The sequence below is a fragment of the Pseudoliparis swirei genome, unplaced genomic scaffold (assembly GCF_029220125.1).
Source record: "Pseudoliparis swirei isolate HS2019 ecotype Mariana Trench unplaced genomic scaffold, NWPU_hadal_v1 hadal_28, whole genome shotgun sequence".
NCBI lineage: Eukaryota > Metazoa > Chordata > Actinopteri > Perciformes > Liparidae > Pseudoliparis > Pseudoliparis swirei.
Genome location: NW_026613264.1, coordinates 171,891 through 184,145, shown reverse-complemented (window position 1 = coordinate 184,145; position 12,255 = coordinate 171,891). Strand labels below are relative to the sequence as shown.

Sequence of the window (12,255 nt, the reverse complement as noted above, 5' to 3'; positions counted from 1 at the left end):
AGCGGGGGCAGGGGGAAAAAGGGGAAAAAGGGTCCCGCCTCAAAGGCGTGGTGGCGGCGGCGCTCTTTTCGCCGACGGTCGGGTCGCGACCCGGGGGCGTCCTCTTCGGGAGTGGGGACCCGGAGGAACGGAACGATACAAACGAGAACGAGAAGGCTGTAGCGGTGGAGGAGAGGACCGCCGCTCTGCCAAATCCATTGCGACCGCGAGTCGTTTCCCCAGAATTCAGGATGTCGAAATGTTGGTCCGTCAACCGTCAGGAAGAGGAGGAGGAGGAGGAGGAGGAGAAGGAGAAGGAGAAGGAGAAGGAGAAGACGAAGAAGAAGACAAAGAAGAAGTAGAAGAAGAAGTAGAAGAAGTAGAAGTAGACAAAGAAGTAGAAGAAGAAGAAGAAGAAGAAGTAGACGAAGAAGAAGAAGTAGATGAAGAAGTAGATGAAGAAGTCGATGAAGAAGTAGATGAAGAAGAAGAAGAAGAAGAAGAAGAAGAAGAAGAAGCAGCAGACGCCGCCGCCGCCGCCGCTTCACGAGGCAAAAGACGGACCTTGCTGTCGAAAAACGGTGAAATATCGTGGTCCTCGGCGCAGACGACAGAGCGGGCGCCGGAATCGCCGCGCCCGCCCGCCGGGGCCCACGGCGACGCAAAGTCGCACCCCCGGGCGCGCCTCGGCGTTCCGCATGTTTATCACCCCGGGCCGTGGAAAGGATCGTCCTGGAGATGACCAATCTGGAGGGCTCGCGAAAATACGGCGGCGGCGGGAAAAGGGGATGGACGAGACCGACCTGCGCGCCTACATGGGCCTGCTGATCTTGGCGGGCGTGTACAGGTCCGGGCGAGGCCCTCTCCAGTCTGTGGGACGCCGAGGCGGCAGGGCTGTTTTCCGCGCCACGATGCCGCCAAGCGCTTTCACTCGTGGTCGAGACTGCTGCGCTTTGGCGACCGCGAGCGCGGCGAGAGCGCGACCGACAAACTGGCGGCCGTGAGGAGGTCTGGGAAGCGTGGGTGGCGCGCCTGCCGCTCCCTCGACCGGCCCCAGTGACGGTGGACGAGCAACTGGTTCCCTTCAGAGGTATACCGTTTGGCCGCCCGCCGCCGCCGCCGGCTCTGCTTTTGATGATGATGGCGACGGTGGTGGTGGTGGTTAAAAAGTAATAATAATAATAATAATAATAATCCTCTCTCTCTCTCTCTCGCGCTCTCGTCCGCCAGGCCGGTGTCCTTTCAGGCAGTACATGCCCAGCAAGCCCGCGAAATACGGCATCAAGTCGTGGGTGGCCTGCGACGCCAGGTCCAGCTACGCGTGGAAGATGCAAATCTACACCGGCAAGCCCAGCGGCGGACGACCGGAAAAGAATCTGGGCGCGAGGGTCGTGCTCGACGTGACCGAGGGCCTGACGGGGCGCAACGTCACGTGCGACAATTTCTTCACCTCCTACGAACTCGCGCGGCTGCTCCTGCTCAGGAACAACACCGTGGAACAACCCAAAATAAGCGTTGTAACGGATCATATGATAGTGTACGAGTTTTAATTAATGTATTGTCACCTAAAGAAAAAAAAATAAAGGAGAGTCACCAGCAGTAAGTCTTCACGCCAATTCATATGATCCGTTTACAACGCTTATTGCTGTCATAATACGCAGGCGAAACAACATATAACATCATAATAAATAAGACTAGAGGACGCTTTTTACAATTCATAACAGCATTGTAGAAAAGAGAGATAACAAACGGCAAAGATACGTTGATCAGAGACGTATTTGTAATTATAATACGTCAAATACAAACGTAATTTGGAGAGAAATACGTTTCAGTCAAACGTAACTGCAAATTGCATTTTAGGTCTGGGGGAACGTAATTTTTGTGATACAGGGTTGTGTTCAATATACTAGTAACTTCAATATATACATGACAAAATGATCTTGCTGTCATTCCGATATTTATGTTAGTACTATACTGCCATCTAGTGGTAGAAAGGTGAACCCTTTTTAATGCCTCCGACTTTGAAATCGTTCAATATCAGAATCAGAATCAGAATCAGTTTTATTGGCCAAGTAGGTTTGCACAAACAAGGAATTTGACTTTAAAGGCTCTTGTTTCAAAAAAACAAAAACCCCAAAAAATAAGCAAACAAACAAATAGTGCAGTAAGGACAAAAGGGAAAAATAAGGAAGAATGAGAAAGTCTTAAATATATAATCCGTTAAAAGTTTGGGGTCCCCAGACAATTTCTTCTTATAAAACTAACTTTTATTTATAAAGAATTAAAAGAGTCAAGAAGAATTGAAAAGGGTTTAGTAATATAAAAATGCCCAAATCACCTTTTTATTTTAAAAATTTACGTTCAAAAAAAAGAACTGAAGAAGGCTAACGATGGAAATGTGCATTTCCTAGTTTCAATCCTGAAAACTCGACCAAATGGAACATCTGCCTCATGGTAAAAACCTTAATTCAAAAACCGTTAATACCGACACCGTATTGGAAGGGGGACAAAAGGTGACGGGGGATGCCTGTTCAATATACTAAACTTAATAAATACAGACAAAAACTTGCGTCACCGAATTTATGTTAGAGTGTTAAGGCTAAGTTTTTTACACACTAATGGAAAAATGGTCTCCATGATTTACTAATAAAATGAAAATAAAATAGCAAGAGCTTTTTGACAAGTAATAATGATCAATTTTTTTCAAAATTGCTAAAACATTAAAGCGTTTTATTTTTTTTTAGTAATAATTTTTGGCTTTCCCTGTTTCGGAGTCCAAGGCACCGACCACACTCAGGATCAGCAGTCGGCAAAACAGTAATTAAAACAGTTTTAGGCAAAGCGAGGAAAAAGTTGACTCTTTTTTTTGCGGGTTAATATATTAATTAATTTAATCAGTCATTTTAAATACCCAAATATCCAATATTTTGTTCAGAGGCTTTACAATCTGTGCACACAAGACATCACTGACCTCAAATCGGATCGGATATGGGACTGGCCAATATGAAAGATCATTATTACGGACCCGGACTGAAGAATTGCCAGGAAGTTGGGCTGGCATCAAATTGAGGATGATTTTATTTAATAACTTATAATTGCTTTCCCCCGTCCTTTTGACTTCACGTCCAGGGGTCAATCGCTTAGGCCAGTGCTTCAAGAATTTTTCCGCTTTGGTTAACATGGGTGAAATCTGCTCCATTCTGTAGATCTCGGGTTACAATGTCTCCCCATGTGTAATTGTAGGACACTCTGGTAATAACCCATTTTCTTTGTATAGACTTTACTGGCCACCAGCATCATTTATCAAATCTGTCCCTTTGGCCAGCTTTAAAAGGTATATTTAAAGGTACAGAACTAAAGTCAAAGGGATGTCCTCATGAGATGTCCTAAAGCATTGTCCGCTTTCAAAGTTTTGAATGATGGGACAGCCCAGAAGATGTGGTAATGGTTGGTTTGGTGTACATTTCTCCAGCAAACAGGAATGTTATCGCTATTGAGATGTCTGAGATGGTTAATGAAGTATCTTATGAATTTTCCCAGTAAACTTTTGCCATTCATTGAACGGGTAATTTCCAAATTGGGTCCCCATATTAAATGTCATTCTTCCTCAGAAATATCTTCCCGTTCCTTTTCCCATTTTTTTAATTATGCCTTGTTGAATGAGTTTTAAGCTCTGAAAGCATTATACATGGCTGATATTCAATTTGATTGTAATGTTTTTAAACACTAGGACATTTACCTCTGTTACCTTTTTAACATTTTCATTTGACAAAATGCAAATGTGGGTATCTAAGGAATCTGTTTTCTAAAGTAATTTTCTTTAATAATTTCAAAACCTAAAACAGTTTGTTCCCTCATAATATTGCTCTGTTATTCCATACTCTCCATTTTTGAATTGGTGTCCATTTTTTGGGTGAAGTCTAAATCATATCCACACCTTTAAGCACAAGTAACTCCTCAAGTTTATCTCTAATGATATTTTTCCACACTTTAAGGGTCTTTTTGACCCATATTCGAACTGTTACTGGTGTTCAGTTAAGTCAGCCAGTTGCTGTATTGGAATGGAAAATTTTCTTCAATGTCCTCAGGCTGCCTTCAATCCAGCGTACTTCACAACCAACTTTAAAACCATTTCTGTTTTATTTTGTCCGTTAACGCGAGGCAGGACCCGGCGGAAGGCCCCGTGAATGAAAGCGCCTGGATGTGCGTCTCGAAAAGGACCCAGGGTCTGCCACTAACCTCACAAACCACTAACTTAAATTCATTAATAACCCTTTTATCTTCCTCCTTTTCCTTTAATTAACCCCTTTTGAACTAATCAACTGTAATAAACAGAGGAAACAAAAAAGCCAAGTTTAAATGTGATGTACTTTTTATTTCTAAATAAACTGTTCACGCTTTAAAAAGGCTGATGAAAGGGCGTTTCGTGAACCCAGCAGCCTTTTGAACGACGGTTGCATCCCAAATCCACGTAACTTTTACAAAAACACTTAAAATTTATGTTCTCTGGGGTTTTCTCTGCAAACCTCTCCAAAAATAATTTTATGAATATATTGACAAATTATAATAAATCTGGAACTTTTTTGTAAAATTAAAATGAAACCATTTCATTTCTAAAAACTGCACAGGGGCTGAAAGGCGGCCCTTTCTTAATGATCCTGGCTGCCAACGGTTGGATCTTGATCATTTAAGGACCTGTTTTGCATTTTTCAGGTCCCTGTGATTTAAACCCCACGTGATAACAGTTATTCAGATTGGAAGATTTTAATATTTTAAATGTTCAAATAATTTATTCTAAATCTATTTCTCTTCATGTAAAGGTGAGCCCAACCTCATGTTGAGCCCATTTTGGAGACATTGGATGATTCACCTATACTTATAACAGTGAACTTGAAAGATTGGTTCCATAAAATATGACAAAATATTCATAATAATTATTCAAAATCTTTTTCTCCAAGTAAGAGGGTAGTCCACTCAGGTGGAGCCCATTATGACATTTGAGATTTCACTCAAACTTGATAACATGACATATGAAGATGTTTCCATAAATATACAAAACATAAAATTATCAAAATTTCAAATGTAGAGGAATATTCAAAATCATGGCTCCAGTGATGGACACACCTTACTTGGGAGAAGATTTGAAATTATTGAAATTTTGTCAATTTAATGGAAAAGATTTTTGGTCACTTTTTCAAGGTAGAGTGAAATCATTCAACTCCAATAATGGCTCAACAACACATTTATTGTGAGAAAAAGATTTTGAATAATTATTATGAATATTTGATAATAATTTTATGGAAACAATTTTCAATAGCGTCACTGTTATTAAATATAATTCATAATCATTATTTAAGATGAGGTTTTCTAAATAACAGCTGTAGTACAACACAGGGTGGCCATTTGACGTATGGTATAAGGTATGTCAGCATACACAATCTTTCAGTGGAGATATTGAATATGTTTTCTTGCATTGCGTTTTGCAGACGGTCCCTGGGCTGAGGTCTCACAGCTGATCGCACATTGAGACCAACGTTATTCATCGATCTCGGAGACCTAAAATGCAATTTGCAGTTACGTTTGACTGAAACGTATTTCTCTCCAAATTAAGTTTGACTGAAACGTATTTCTCTCCAGATTACGTTTGTATTTGACGTATTATAATTACAAATACCTCTGATGAACGTATCTTTGCCGTTTGTTGTCTCTCTTTTCTACACTGCTGTGATGAATTGTAAAAAGCGTCCTCTAGTCTTATTTAGTATTATGTTATATGTTGTTTCACCTGCGTATTCTGACAGCAATAAGCATTGTAACGGTGGCGTGAAGACTTACTGCTGGTGACTCCTTTATTTTCTTTCTTTAGGTGACAATACATTAATTAAAACTCGTACACTATCATATGATCCGTTACAACGCTTATTGCTGTCATAATACGCAGGCGCAACAACATAAAGCATAATAATAAATAAGACTGGAGGACGCTTTTTACAATTCATAACAGCATTGTAGAAGGAGAAAACAAGCAAAATCGTTGATCGAGACGTATTTGTAATTATAATACGTCAAATACAACGTAATCTAGAAAATACGTTTAAATAAAACGTGGGAGAAATACGTTGAGTCAACGAATCAAATTATTTTGATACAGGGTTGGGCATTTTACAGCAAAGTAATCCGTGTTTAGTCTTTAAAACATTAGCGTTACGTGTCTGTGTGTGTGTGTCTGTCATTCTGTGTGTGTGTGTGTGTGTGGTGTGTTCTGTCTGTGTGTGTGCGTGTGTAGGTGTGCGTATGAGAGTGTGTGTCTGTGTGAGTATGTGTATCTCTGCATGTGTGTGTGTGTACGTATGTGAGTGTCTATGTGTTTCTGTCAGTGTGTGTGTGTGTGACGTGTGTGTGTGTGTGTGACGGTGTATTAGTTTGCATGCATATCAGTGGAAGTTGAAGGGTAAATCATGTTTTATTAACAATTTCAAAATTATTATTGATGAGAAGTAACCCATACCTGTAAATAACCCCATGAAGGGTTTATTGTTTTGAGTTGTTTGACTGTTTAGCATTTTCCTTATTGGTTTTGATGTATGCCTTTTATACTACTTCCGCTTAACAGACAAATCAGACTTTTATTTTGAAAGGTTAAAAGGAAGCGCACTTATTTTTTAGGTTAAAATGCGAACTTTATAGTTTAGATTACGGACAGATGCGCATTTTATAACAAGTTTAATACTTGATTTGACCCGTATGGGACTAACTCTGTTAAGGTGGTGATAGTGTACGAGTTTTAATTAATGTATTGTCACCTATAAAAAGAAAATAAAGGACTCACCAGCAGAAAGGCTTCACGCCAATTCATATGATCCGTTACAATGCTTTTTGCTGTCAGAATACGCAGGCGAAACAACATATAACATAAGAATAAATAAGACTAGAGGTCAATATACTAGTAACTTCAATAAATACATGACAAAATGATCTTGCTGTCATTCCGATATTTATGTTAGTACTATACTGCCATCTAGTGGTAGAAAGGTGAACCCTTTTTAAGGCCTCTTACTTTGCAATCGTTCAATATCTAGATTAATGGGCTCATTGATGTAGAACACGAATGTGTCATCTTACACTTGATACCTGTGGGGAGTGTGTGTTGTGTGTGTCTGTCTGTGTGTGTGGCGTGTGTGTCTTGCCCGTGTGTGTGTACGTAGGGGTTTCTATGTGTGTGTGTGTGTGTGTGTGTGTGCAGCAGGTGTCTCTGACCAGGTACAGTCTGCAGAGTGTGCTCCAGCCTCCTCGTCAAATCCCAGCGCTCGAAACTTCATATATATATATATATATAATATGACAAAATATTCATAATAATTATTCAAAATCTTTTTCTCCAAAGTAAGAGGTTTAGTACTCACTAAAAAAGGGCCCAAGAAACTTCGCAATTAAAATTTTTGATCTTAAAAATTTCCATTTATGTTATCAATTCGAAAATCACAATACATAAGGGGAATGGAAATTGATAAGGCAATTTTTCATCTACGATAACTTGATAATAATGAATATTTTGTATCATTTTGGGAAAACATCTCAAGTGGTACAAATTAAAACCTTTTGCTCTTTTTGCTCCATACAGGTGGGCGGAATGCCGCACGAGGAAGCTCGGATGCCGCGTCTCGAGAGGAGCCGGGGTCTGGGCAAAGGCCCTGCCATGAAGCCAGCAGCCGGCTGCAGCAGGTGTCTGTCCCGGGTCAGTCCGCCGACCACCGAGCTGTCCTCCGCCTGCTCGTCAGATCCCAGCGTCGGTCCTTCACAACAATCACTCTAAAACCATTTCTGTTCTCAGGCTTTGCTCCGTTAACACTGGGCGAGCCCCATGGACCCGCGGGAATGCCGCACCGTGAACGAAAGCGTCGCGGTGCCGCGTCTCGAGAAGGAGCGGGGTCTGGCGAGGCGCTCTGCCACTGAAGCCAGCAGCCGGCTGCAGAGGTGTTTTGCCCGGGGTTCAGTGCCGAACCGAGCTGTCCTCCAGCCTGCTCGTCAGATCCAAAGGTCGGTCGCTTCACAACAATCACTCTAAAACCATTTCTGTTCTCAGTGCTTTGCTCCGTTAACGCGGCGAGGCGGCCAGGGGAGCCGGCGGAATGCCCACCTGAGGAAAGCGTCGCGGATGCGCGCCTCGAGAAGGAGCCGGGGTCTGGGCGAGGCCTGCCACTGAAGCCAGCAGCCGGCTGCAGCAGGTGTCTGTCCCGGGTCAGTCCGCCGACCACCGGGGTCCTCCAGCCTGCCGCAGACCCAGACCGGGTCCCACAAAAACCTCTAAAACCATTCGTCTCAGGGCCCTTAACACGGTGACGCGGGGGCCATGGAGCCGGCGGTCCGCACCTAAACGAAAGGCCCGCGGTTGGCCGGTCCAGGGGACCCGGGGTCTGAGCGAGGCGGCCTTTGGGCCACTGAAGCCAGCAGCCGGCTTGAGCAGGTGTCGCGCGGTAGCCGGCCACGAGCGGCCTTGAGACCAGGTCCACCCAAAACCCTTTAAAAAACCCACTGTTCCGGGCCCCCGTGGGCTGACGGGTCCCCGGGGGACCCGGGGGGCCCCCTTGAGACCCACAGGTCCAGAAGAGGGGGGTTGGACAGGGTCGACAACCCAGCAGCGGCTGAGAGGTTTCTGCCGGTCAGCGCCAAACACAGGTTCCACCCGCCGCAGACCAGGTCCCCCAAAACCCTTTAAAAAACCCACCCGGGGTTTTTCCCAGCAGCGGCCGGGGAGCCGGGGAAGCCACCGGAAAAGTCTGGGGAGCTGGGCCCCGGGGGGCCCCCGGGGTCTCCAGTGCCTCGTCCACAACCACACCTAAACCATTCTTTTCGTGTTTGCTCGTCGCGGACCACCGGCGGTGTCACCCTGAATGAAACGCGAGGGGCGGGCGTTCTTGTGAAAAGAAGGGCTGACGAGGAGGCGGTCGACTGGAAGCCAGCGGGATGCCCAGCCTTTTTAAAGCGGGATACTCAGCAGGGTGTCTGTCCAGCGGCGTCTGGGGACTGGGCCCCCGGCCTGCTCTTCAAATCCCCAGGGGCCGAATTCACAACATCCTCTAAAACCATTCTGTTCCTGGTTTTCCGTCCAAGCGCAGCGTAAAAAGGCCGCACCCTGAATGAAAGCGGGGGGAACGGCCGCGGGGGCTTGTGAAAGAGAGGGGCCTTAAACCAAGGAAGGCTTCGACGAAGCCAGCAGACCCCCGGCCTTAGCCGGGGAACCGCCACCCAGGGTCTGGTGTACAGCGGTCAGTCTGCGGAGCTGTGGCTCCAGCCTGCTCGTCAAATCCCAGTGCCTCGTAACTTCACAACAATCACTCTAAAACCATTTCTGTTCTGTGTTTTGCTCCGTCAGCGACGCAACGGCGAGAATGCCGCACCCTGAATGAAAGCGGAGAGGACGCGGCGTCTTGTGAAAGAGAAGGGCTGACGAGGAAGGGACGATTCGACTGAAGCCAGCAGACTGCCCCAGCCTTTTAGCGGGGATACTGCAGCAGGTGTCTGTCCAGCGGTCAGTCTGCGGAGCTGTGGCTCCAGCCTGCTCTTCAAATCCCAGAGCCGCGTAACTTCACAACAATCACTCTAAAACCATTTCTGTTCTTTGTGTTTTTCTCCGTCAGCGACGGCGTGAATGCCGCACCCTGAATGAAAGCGGAGAGGACGCGCCGTCTTGTGAAAGAGAGGGGCTGACGAGAAAGGGACGATTCGACTGAAGCCAGCAGACTGCGATATATTCGCCAACGAATCTTGACCCTAACCCCTAACCCTAACTCTAACCCATAACCCTAACGCTAACCCCTAACTCTAACCCTAACCCCTAACCCCTAACCTCTAACCCCTAACCCTAACCCGTTCGCCAACGAATCTCCCCAGGCGGCCGACCAGTTCTCGGCTTGGTCCCCGAGTGCAGCTCCGAACAAGAGCCGCCAAGAACTTTAAATGTGATGTACTGTTTTATTTCTAGAATAAACTGTTGTCAGTTGATTTTTTATTGTGTTTTTTGAATAAATATATATTATTATTGCAAATGATGTTATATTTGTCTATTAAAATGTTCTCTTTGAATTGTGCAAATAATGAAATGTCTTCTATAACAGCATCCAATGTCAGAAGGACAGAGGGTCATACTCGATAGCACTGTCTATGGGGCAGAGACTTTCAGGTTTCTGGAAACTGAAGACCTGCTCGAAGCACACGGTCAATATGAAATGTTTCAGAAGTTGACATATTGGTTTGACAGAAACACACTGGTCGGATGAAACATATTGGTTAAAGCACTCTGAGGCAAATTTTATTACACTGGGTTATACAAAATAAACTGAATTAAATACACACGGCTGATATTTCTGTTTCTACGATGTTTAGGGATGGCCACATAGGCTGTCCCAGTGTTGAATGTGATTTAAGGGTGACATATATGTTTATAATTTCGTTGGTAAAACATAACCTCTGTTTGGTTTTTTTTAAGACTCGGAGAGAGGGTATGTGCTGTTCAACACCATCGCAGCAACCACCACCATCATCATAACATCTAACCAATAAGTGGCTATAACCAACAGTGAACAGAACATCCAACCAATAACTGATCCTGATGATGGATAAGGTATAGCTTGAATTGTGGGACGAAACTGAATCACGCGACAGCAGACCATTTTTCCCCATGCGAATAGATAAGGCCACACTAGCTAGCCATGGCAGCTCGTAAGGGTGCCGTGTCCAACAAGTGCAATGAATTGCCACACAGAGAGACGAACACGGCCATGGTGAAAAAGGTAAAGATACCTTTCGATAGGAGAGCGCTATTCGTTGCGGTTGAAAATGACATATTGCACGACAAGATATCCGACGAGTTGTCGTTCCGCGCTTTGTCACCAAACGAGAGGTCGACCTTTCAGCTTCTCCTGTACCTGACATATTGCTGCAAAGGGGAGCTCCTCCAAGTAACACTGGAAAACCCAGATTTCTGCACCATGTCCCCGCCTATCAGAGAGGATTTCGCTCACGGACGCCTGTTCTGTTTCATATTGGACATGAGCAAGGACGGCGTTCGGTCCTCAAACGTGTCCGGTTCCCAGCAGCTAAGCCTCACGAACACGAGTGTCGACATGGACGTATTCAGACACGAGGACTGCGACGACAACGACGGCGGATCACCCCGGCGTGCAGCCTCGGCGGCGAGAACGACGTGCTGGAGGAGGCGTTCAACGTGTTCATGCGACTGCAATTGGTGAGGAAAAGAGCGTCGTCCCTCAACACCGCTATGCTAGCCATGAGAGACAGCAGGGGAGAGCTGGGCTCCGTGTTCGACTGGATAGATGTCAGCAGCGACTCACTGAATTCTAACATGCTGGACAAGAAGAAAGTCAAGGAACTACAGGGTTCCATGTACACGCCGGCCTGTCAATCGGGGAGACAAGTGGCCATCATACCCGAGCCTATGAAGATTCTAAATCTCAAGACTCTGGAGAACTCCGTCGGTAGGATAACGGACAGCACGAGCAAAGGAGAAGGCAAGACATTGTTCCGATCGATCGTGTCGAAGCTCACGAGCACGGAATGGTCGAACCACAAAGTAGTGCAAACGGGTTATAACGCGAACATGGCAAAGGACGTGGCGTTCGTGGCGAGGCTGACAGATTTCACGACGGATCTCAGTTGTTCCTCGAGAAACAGCGAGGTCAACATCCGAGGCTTGTTGGTATTTCGTTACTCCCTCGATAGGCTCATCGACAGGGAGATCCCCGACCTGTTTGTCAACTCGCTGATCCACAGGCACATGCCCGTACCGGAGACCCGCATAGAGAAGGTTTTGTGTGACATAAAGAGCAGACGCAGGATGCGAGCGCTCGCCTCCCTGCTGAACCGCGGACGGTGTTATTGCGCGAGAAGGAGCGGAGAGGACCGCGGCAGGCCGTGCCGAGGAGACTGTCAGCTCGCCTACTCGTGTTTCTACAACTCGTCCGAGCGACACCCCTTCATCGTGAGCAGAGACGACCACAGCTACTACTTTGCGCTCCTTTACCCCCACCTGGGTAAACTGGAGCGTCTGAGCATCGAGATGAAAGTCAAGTACAAGGGACGCATGCAATTCGAGAGCATAGCGGACATGGTCTTCGTCATCCTCATCGGTCATCGATTCGGCTGCAGCGACTCGCTGTACGAAGGTCTGAGCGACGTGACGGAAGACCAGATGAGCAACTCGTGCCTGTCTCTCGCTCATGGCCTCGCCGAGATCCACGAGTCGCTGTACCTCTCAAC

At 45.8% G+C, this 12,255-nt stretch overlaps 1 long non-coding RNA gene across 1 annotated transcript; it reads left to right on the top strand.

Moving 5' to 3' along the window:
• The first annotated feature begins 9,234 nt into the window (after nucleotides 1–9,234).
• Nucleotides 9,235–9,979, top strand: LOC130191201 (uncharacterized). Its single transcript, XR_008831135.1, has 2 exons — nucleotides 9,235–9,508; nucleotides 9,618–9,979. It is a non-coding gene; the product is annotated as an uncharacterized LOC130191201 (long non-coding RNA).
• Nucleotides 9,980–12,255: the final 2,276 nt, after the last annotated feature.